Source organism: Tachypleus tridentatus, chromosome 1, assembly GCF_004210375.1.
Source record: "Tachypleus tridentatus isolate NWPU-2018 chromosome 1, ASM421037v1, whole genome shotgun sequence".
Lineage (NCBI taxonomy): Eukaryota > Metazoa > Arthropoda > Merostomata > Xiphosura > Limulidae > Tachypleus > Tachypleus tridentatus.
In genome coordinates, this window is record NC_134825.1 from 74,870,506 (window position 1) to 74,879,240 (window position 8,735).

The 8,735-nt window shown below is 28.7% G+C and overlaps 1 protein-coding gene across 7 annotated transcripts in view; it reads right to left on the minus strand.

The window, feature by feature from the left end:
• Positions 1–8,044, minus strand: part of LOC143252647 (GRB10-interacting GYF protein 1-like) — a 33,204-nt gene extending 25,160 nt beyond the window's left edge. For 2 of the 7 annotated variants that reach the window (XM_076505121.1, XM_076505162.1), the window contains exons 1-2: positions 7,916–8,044; positions 375–440 (exon numbers count right to left, since the gene is read on the minus strand). The gene's annotated coding sequence lies outside the window, so the exon portion shown is untranslated. The other 5 variants (XM_076505127.1, XM_076505168.1, XM_076505136.1 and 2 more) reach the window with 4 other exon arrangements.
• Between the last annotated feature and the right edge of the window lie 691 nt (positions 8,045–8,735).

An 8,735-nucleotide genomic window follows, 5' to 3' on the forward strand; every position in this document is an offset into this window, starting at 1 on the left:
TAATACTTCAATCCTGGAGGATCTTTATTTATAACAAATAGTTATTATTGTATGAAATATTAGTCCTACCATTACTGATGGGGTCCATAATGCACAATTTTTTTTCAAACATATCTTTCCAAAGTATATAAAATATATGTACCAAATTGCTTGTGAATCAATGATCACGTTAGTTATAAGTTTCTTATTACTTTATAAGGAATGTTGTGGCAGGCAGACTTAAAAGATTTCAACATTATGTAATATGCTGATCACGTCTGTAGTTAAGATCTACAAAAACCAAATTAGTATTTTAAGGGTAAGGAGACATAAGCACAAAAATATAATTACTAGACTACATTATATTTTCATCTTATTACTTGTGAAACACTTACTGTAATAGTAGTAATACTGGTATACTTCTTGTTTGAAATAAAGTTGAAAACAGAACTACAGCTTTCCTGTTAAGAAAATATATGTATTAACATATTTCCAAGATGTATAATTTAAAATTATATTCCTTTCCTCAAACTTTGTTCTATATTCACATATATTTGCCTAGAAAATGTTCCTCGCCATTTTGTCCTTCTACAAAAAAAACACAGCTAAATAAAAATTATATACAAGATAAAATAAGTCCAACAGCATTAATAACTTGATCAACAACTAGAATTCTAAACAAGATGGCTCAGATTAAGACTAGAAAACTGAACATAGGAAACTATTCATTTCCTGTTCTAAACAGAAGCCACTCTATTTATAGACACCTCTACCTCCAAACTAGGCCATACAATCAACTGCATTTGGTTCACACAACATTCACATGTCCATTTTATAACAAAAATTAATGAATTACAATAAATATCAATAATAAAAGTAATTTATGCAGATTACTTTGTTTCAAATTTAGAACAAGCATACTTGCAACTGATTTTTTTTTATAACAAGTTCTGTTTAGCCATATTTTTGCTACAAATGTTTTCTACAGCTATATCCAACTAACACCATCTTCATTAACTTTCAGTAATGAGATACAATTATTTTGTGCCCATAAAATGTAATTATATGCCAGTTAAAATAAGATCATTCTGAGCAAACCATTTTTTTTCACAGCTACGCTACTATTAATGCTGTATTTAATTAGATACAGCAATTTTAAAGTCTTTTCCAAATGTACAAGTTCACAATTGAAAAGTTTTATTTACATCACTGCAAAACCTGGAAAAAACAATAAATGCAAAAATTAACTTTTCTTGTCTCTTTAGATATCTAACATGAAAAAAGACACTTGCTTAGAAATGCCAACCAGCAATTGAAAGCATTATTCATCTTAATTCAAGAAGGTGCCATTACAATTAGTATTTTGGTTCATAGTTTAAGTTTCCATTTTATTGTGCAATTTTTGTAAGATAATTGCAAAAAAAAAAGCACTTTCATGGATTTTTAGACTTTTTTTGATGAAGGTCAGTAAATTTTTTTTTTTTGTGAGTGATACTTGGTGGGGCATTTGAGTTTCAAAGATACAATATATGTATAAAATGGTCTGACTGAATTCTCTATGATTTAATTATAACTATCTTAAATGAGGCAGTTTTTAAAGTTACCTAGCATTTTTACACCAAAGTCTAATCATCTAGAAATAAAACACTCAAATGTAAAGAAAAATTCAAGTGATAGAATTATCTAATACCCTATATGATAAAAAATGTCAGCATTCAGGTTTGTAGAGATTATCAGAAAATTTTAATGAAATGCAAAAAAATAATACCATGTTTTTAAAATTTAGATGCCATAAAATCTATGGGTTCAAATTACCAAGACACTATTACAAGCCATGCAATCTACCATATTTATCAGTTTGTAGTTAACTTCCTTCTTTAAAAAAGAGCAAAGATTGTTCAAGTTAGTTTCAACTGAGTAGTCATGAAAAAAAAAAGGTGATGAAGCAAAATTAATTTTAAGTTATCTCTCTAATTTTATTTGAGAAAAAAAAACACACCAATGTAAACGGTTTTTAAAACTGAAACATAAGTTTCAATAAGTACACAGTACTTATGTAACAGAATAACCAAAATAAACAGAGCTGGGTCATCTTCATTGTGATTAATTACTTAAATGTGCATGCATGCATGCTATTAATTAAGGTGATTACTTAAAGGCTTAAACATATTTGTAATGTTATATTCTTTCACCATTTTACATTTGAACATTTGCTTTTAGATTCATAATAAATTGATTAATCCATTCAGTAATACCATCTTTAACTTAACTTTTTAAATGTTTTAAGTATCACCATATTTATTGCTGTGAGTAGGAATATACACCTACCCTTTCAACAGTTTCTGAAAAGTTTGAAGCCTAAGCACTCCCTTTTACTTAGCTTTAATTTAATGTGTGTGTGTGTGTGTGTGTGTGTGTGTTATAGACACAATAACATCTACAATTTCTTAAAAACCATGTTTAAATCACAAACTAAACACTTTATAAACATCACTGCATATAAATTTTCTTAGTTTAGAAAACAGTTTTTACTTCCTTTAAATCCAAAATGTAGTCTACAAGTTGATGTGGTTTTACTTTTAGCATTATAACAACTATTTAGGTACAGAATTGTACAACTGTTTACTTCAAATATTACCTTTACAAATATCTCTGATAAATCCTAACTAGTTTAGTTGATGTACAAAAGTACTAATAACTTCTATCCATTTTACGAAATAGTATATATTAGTTTGTCTTTTTATTGCAATCTTAATAATTATATTCCACATATTTACCCTTTCAAGCAGTTTGAGTATTTAACAAGTAACAGAGCTAAACTTGTAGTTTAAACACTCATTGAATCAAAGTCTATTAAGTTAATTTAGCTCAAAGAACTATGTGAAATTTTATTTCAACTGATATTAATTTTAAATGAATAAGTTCAGACTTTGATGCTTCTATTTACAAATTTATGACTACAAATGTTGTCACATTCACTTTTATTTCACAAATGACAGCAAAAACAAAATTATAGTTAATAGGTATAAAGAAGAGTTAACTTAGTTTGGATTGGTGATCAGTGTTTGACTGGACAGTAAAGACACCCATATAAAAATAAAGTAGCAAAGGCTGAGCTCAACAAGACTCCTGACCACATTTAAAAAAAAAATCTAAGGTAAATATAATTCTATATATCCATATATCTAGCTAACACAATTTTAAAACTTACCTATAAACTATAGTAGATAGGCTTTATGACCTTCACTTAACAAAGCTAACTCTCATCTTTCCAAGTTTTTCCTACAATCTATTGCACTTAAACATGAATTTCATTCAGTTCTATAAGAAATTCAACAATATTTTTCTACTGATTAAGTGTTTGGAAGTTTCACAGAATACCATGACTCTTTAAAAATTTTCATATCTATACTTTATTTTGCAAATTGTTTGTGGCAATAATAAGTAGCTTTATTGTACTGTCCATCTTTTATTTTACCTTTATCACTTTTAAAGCTTACTTTTAGTTAATACTGCCTATATAAATTTTACATATAGTACTATATGACATTATTAATTGACTTAAATCTGACAAATAATGCTTGCATGCTTTTTAAGTATGGGTTTACTCTATTATTTCACTATTGCTACTTTCATTAACTTCATGTTCAAAATGGGTTAATTTGACCCATCTTGAAAGTGTTAAACTACACATAACTCTAAATTTACCAAGGCTATCTTCATTAAATTTGGCAAACTTTTAGTAAACATTACACACCTGTTGGAAAAAAAACAAACAAAATTTCTAAAGCCTCTACCAAGTCAAGCAGAGTTATAGGTCATTTTCATCTCAAGAATAAAGATAATTTTGTTTTGAGTTTACCTACAGATTACATATTATGTTATTAGACATTAGAGATTTTACAGTAAAAGTTATTCTTTATAACAGGTACAAGAATATTATTGCACCTGCTCTAAAGATAATTTTCCTTACTTTAAAAGCTGCAACTTGTAATAAAATAATAAAAAGTATATCCATCTTAGTTTTCATTTTCATTTGTATAACCTACACAACCATCTTGGTAAAAATTTAAATTTTATTTTCCCTACCCTAGCATGAACAGTAAAATATTCATCTACAATAAAAAAATATGAAACAAAATTATTAATATTTTCTTTTATGAATGCATCACCTCTTAAGAGACAATGTTTTACCTTTAAAAATTCAACTGTTAACCTTCTCACAACTGTTTTATTTTAATTTTGTTTTACTTCCAGACTTTGTTCAGGGAAACTGTTTATTACATCAGAAAATCAATAGATCACAGTGAGAACCATTTTCTATTTTCCACACACACACACACACACACACACAGATAAAGCAAATAAACCAAGTAATTTATGGATAGTTTGAGCCCACAAGCTCAAGTTCTCCAGCCTAAAAAGTTTTGATCTTTAAAATATATTAAACAAGTAAAAAAAAAAAAGTAAACATTTTAGTACGTAGTTTAGGTGTTGAGGCCCATTTGCACTACTCTTTTCACTGTTTATTGTTCAAAACTAATTCATTTGGTTTTCAAATACGTATTTAAAACAAAAATATATCAGAAACTAGAATATACCAAAACCACTATAATTTACCCAATTTTTTAATTGTTACTGCTAGGATGGCTTCACTCAACACACAAAAACTTTAACTGCTAAATATAATCAATCCAATGATTCCTGTACAATATAATAAGCTTTTACTACTGATAATAAACTTGTCTATCAGACAAGTACATGTGATGTAAATAAATAATTTTACTGACACACACTTAAAATAGAGTTTTCTAATTACACTTTGAATATCAGACTGGAAAATTTCAGAACATGCATAATTTGACTCTATCAAACATATAGGGTTAACAGTACCAGTTTGAATATTTGATATATCTAACTTTATTTTCATTAGAGAGATTGTTTTGTACTGTTAGCTTAATATAGATATCTAGGGCTAACCTAAATCTTCTAAACTAAGTGAGCCTCATGAGTATTATTGCAATTATGGTTAAAAACAATGTTAATAGAGAGAGGTTGATTTTTAGTTTGACCAAAACAGGTAGCTTTCTCTCATTGGAATTAATATGAGTAAGACAAGGAACTTGGATTTATTATAACTTGATTTGCACATTTAATAAATGTTATACACTGAATAAAATATTTTGCCTTTTTGGTGGATAAGACAATCAAGTTACCAAAGCAGTGCTCTGTTGCTAGTACCACCAAAGCCATTAGAATTTGAGTGTATTTATAGATGGGGTGATAAGTTGAAAATGATGATCCAATTCTTTATTCTAATCACTTAAGAGTGAAAGTAATGATTATATAACAATATGTCAACCATGCTGTTTCTACCACATCCATTGTTGATGAGGCCTTTTGTCCAACACTAAAGTTCATCAGACTTATTGGATACTAGTTAAGCCTAACTCAGAATACCACACATGGACGGATAACTTATTGAAAAAATTTACCAGGAGTGGTATTACAACAAATTCAAGATTATAAGGATTATAGAATAATGAAGATACATTAACTTATTTTCTCTTGTGAAAAGTAATCTAATTGAAGTTTACAAAACTATCTGGAAAATCAACAGAATAAAGATTACTGATTTCCTTGCACTAAATACTGAAGACAATAGGCTATTCTTCAAGTCAAACAGCTTTATTTTATTAACAGACAGACTAGTTTATGTAACAAGTTGCCATCAGCAGTAGTAAAGTTCAGCACTTTAAAAATAATTTTGAAAAAGAATCAATAATTTCCTGAAAAGTAAAGATTAAGGTAAAGTTTAACTTTTTTCAAATGGGTAGGTGTCAGGGATATCCTTGGATGACCAAACAACCTCTTCTTACCCATAAGTCATGTTTAGCCTGAAAATGACTTTTCTTTAGTATTAAAGAAATAATTGTATGATTAAGAAAAAAAATTATAAAAATAAATCTGTTTTTAACAAAGTTATTTTAAATTAACATATGAAATGGTTTGCTAATTGATCCATGCTATTTGTTACTTAGACTTATATCATACAACACATGTGAATGAAGTAAATTTGAGTTGGCTTCTTTAGTTAGTGCTTTTGCAGATGGAAGGTGTCTGTGAAAATTCAACTAAAGACATTGTGCTTAAATTTTTCATATTATTTGATTTCTAGAACTATTATCATTTATAACAAAAAATACCCTTTTTTATATGAAAGTAGTTATAGAAATTTAAAAATTTTAAGTTGCAATTAAAATGAACTGGAAAACAATTCTGCATTGAACATGTCACATTCCTTCTTAGCACTGAAACATGGACATACACTAACATATCTGCCACTGGCACTGTGCCAAGAACAATGACCAGTTTAGTTAATCCAACTTTTGTGTTCATAATAGTTATAATGCATCAGCACATTCTGACAATAATTATACACAATATATACAAGATAATGAATAATTTGAACAGTTTTTTGCATATATAATTGTTTTAAGTAACAGTAATGTTTAAAAGGGATAGTTTAAATGACTTGAAATGATTAAATGATTCCTAATTCATTAGGTTCAGTTTTAATTATAGGCTAATGAAACCTGTCTCAATGTGTATAAACATTATTATATATATTTGTATGTGTGTAATAAAGTAAGTGCTTATATTTACCTTTAATCTTTTTTTCATGTTTTGTCTTTCACAGCCTTTAGACTTGTACTTTCTACATGCATTCAGTAAACCATGTGTTGTATTACCTAAGAATAATGCTTCTGATTTACATTAAGTACTTTAGCGAAAATAATAACTATGAAGCAATGCTCTTTAACTGCACTGAGGTTATTATTTGTTTGTGATATTTTTCTGGCAAGATACATTGAGAATCACTCAAAGAAATAGGCTTAGTTGAATTACAATGTAAAGGTTGCACTCATTGTTGTCAGACAATTCATGTGTTTAAAGGCAAGTAAAAAAACATTCCCCAAAAAAATCTTAACAGTTTTTACAAAATAAATATGATAAATTCAATGCTACAGTTTGCACAAGATTGTCAAAATAAATTCACGAAATTGGCAAGGGCTGCATAACGACTGAAAACAAAAACAATTAGAAGTAATCTAATGGTGGTTTACACTAAAATTGCAGTACATCAAACCTCAATAATTACACATTTACAGACAAGTGTGCCATACTAACATAAAGGTAATTTTTCCCATCAAAATATAATCAGTTTTTACGTTTGACCTTACTTGTGTGTAAAAACATTGTACAGTTAAAATAAACATTCTCTTCTCAACAAGTCACAGTGATTATGTATATCTTGTAATTCAAAAATAGTTTTGTCACATTCTTCACTAATATAGGAAAGTGGTTCTGCATGAACTAATAATACTTCTCATTACCTAATTATACCTACTACTTGTAACAAAAAATGCAGCTCAAGTAAGAAAACTATATAACTAACTCACTACAGGCTTAACATCGTTATATACAATCCTAATCGCTAGGAACTGTGTAGCATATGTCACACGGTAACTTAATGATACACGATACTTTTATTTCTTACTCTTATTTAACATATTTTGAACTCCATAAATAAAACAAATAATACTAAAAAGCAAAAATAATTAATGACTCGTTTGCAATAAAATAAATTAATGTATTTACAAAAATAAATAAAGACAGTATAGTAATCATAAATGGTGGTCAGTAAAGAAAACTACACTTCAGACTTGGTCGAACTACATCGTCTCGCAGTTCAGAATCAGACTTCAGTTTAGTAATTTGATCCTCCGTTTCACGTCATACACATAAACTCAATTCTCTATTTTTTGTGCCTTAATAATCAAACAGTGACTGAATACATGTAAACTAAATGCGAGCTGCTTTGTACAGTAAACTCAAGATAAAGTATCAATGCATCTTTATTCGTCTTTCTTACCTTTTTGTGTAAGTTAAAAGGTTTTAGGCAAATATCAGCCGACGACACGACAGCATAGAAGAAAGGTGGCCGCACCTTGGGTCACGTGACTGTTAAATTGAATCCGGGATCTTTTAAAAAATTCATTATATATATATTAAATTCCACGATTTATACCAACTTTAAATATTTTGCAAATTAAATTAGGAGATTAAATACTAATTTTATAGATATCTGTACCCTAAATTCTGATATATTTTGTTATTTATCTGTTTTTTTATGTTTAATGTTACACAATAGCTTGGTAGTCCCCATCAGATGTTAAGAATCATTAAGTTGCTGTACTAAGCTCAGAAGCCAGGGGGCAAAACTTTAGTAAATGTTTAAATTATTAAAATAATAAAATTAATAGTAATGTTACTTTGTATGTTTTGTTTGTTTGTTTTTGAAATTCGCGCAAAGTTACAGTATGGTTATCTGCGCTAGCTGTTCCTAATTTAGCAGTGTAAGACTAGAGGGAAGGCAGCTATCATCACCACCCACCGCTAACTCTCGGGCTACTCTTTTCCTAACGAATAGTGGGATTGACCGTTGCTTTATAACGCTCCCACGGCTGGAAGGATAAGCATGTTTGGTGTGACGGGGATTTGAACCCGTGATCCTTGGATTACAAGCCGAGTGCCTTAACCACCGGGCCGTTACTATGTAAAACAATATTTTCTCTCTGATTAAAATAAGTACAATAGTATATGAAAACTAAAAAAAATCATGGAATATTCTACTTTACTTTATATACTATTTTGTCATTATTCTGGGGTGTAAGTTTCCCGTAGGTAACAAC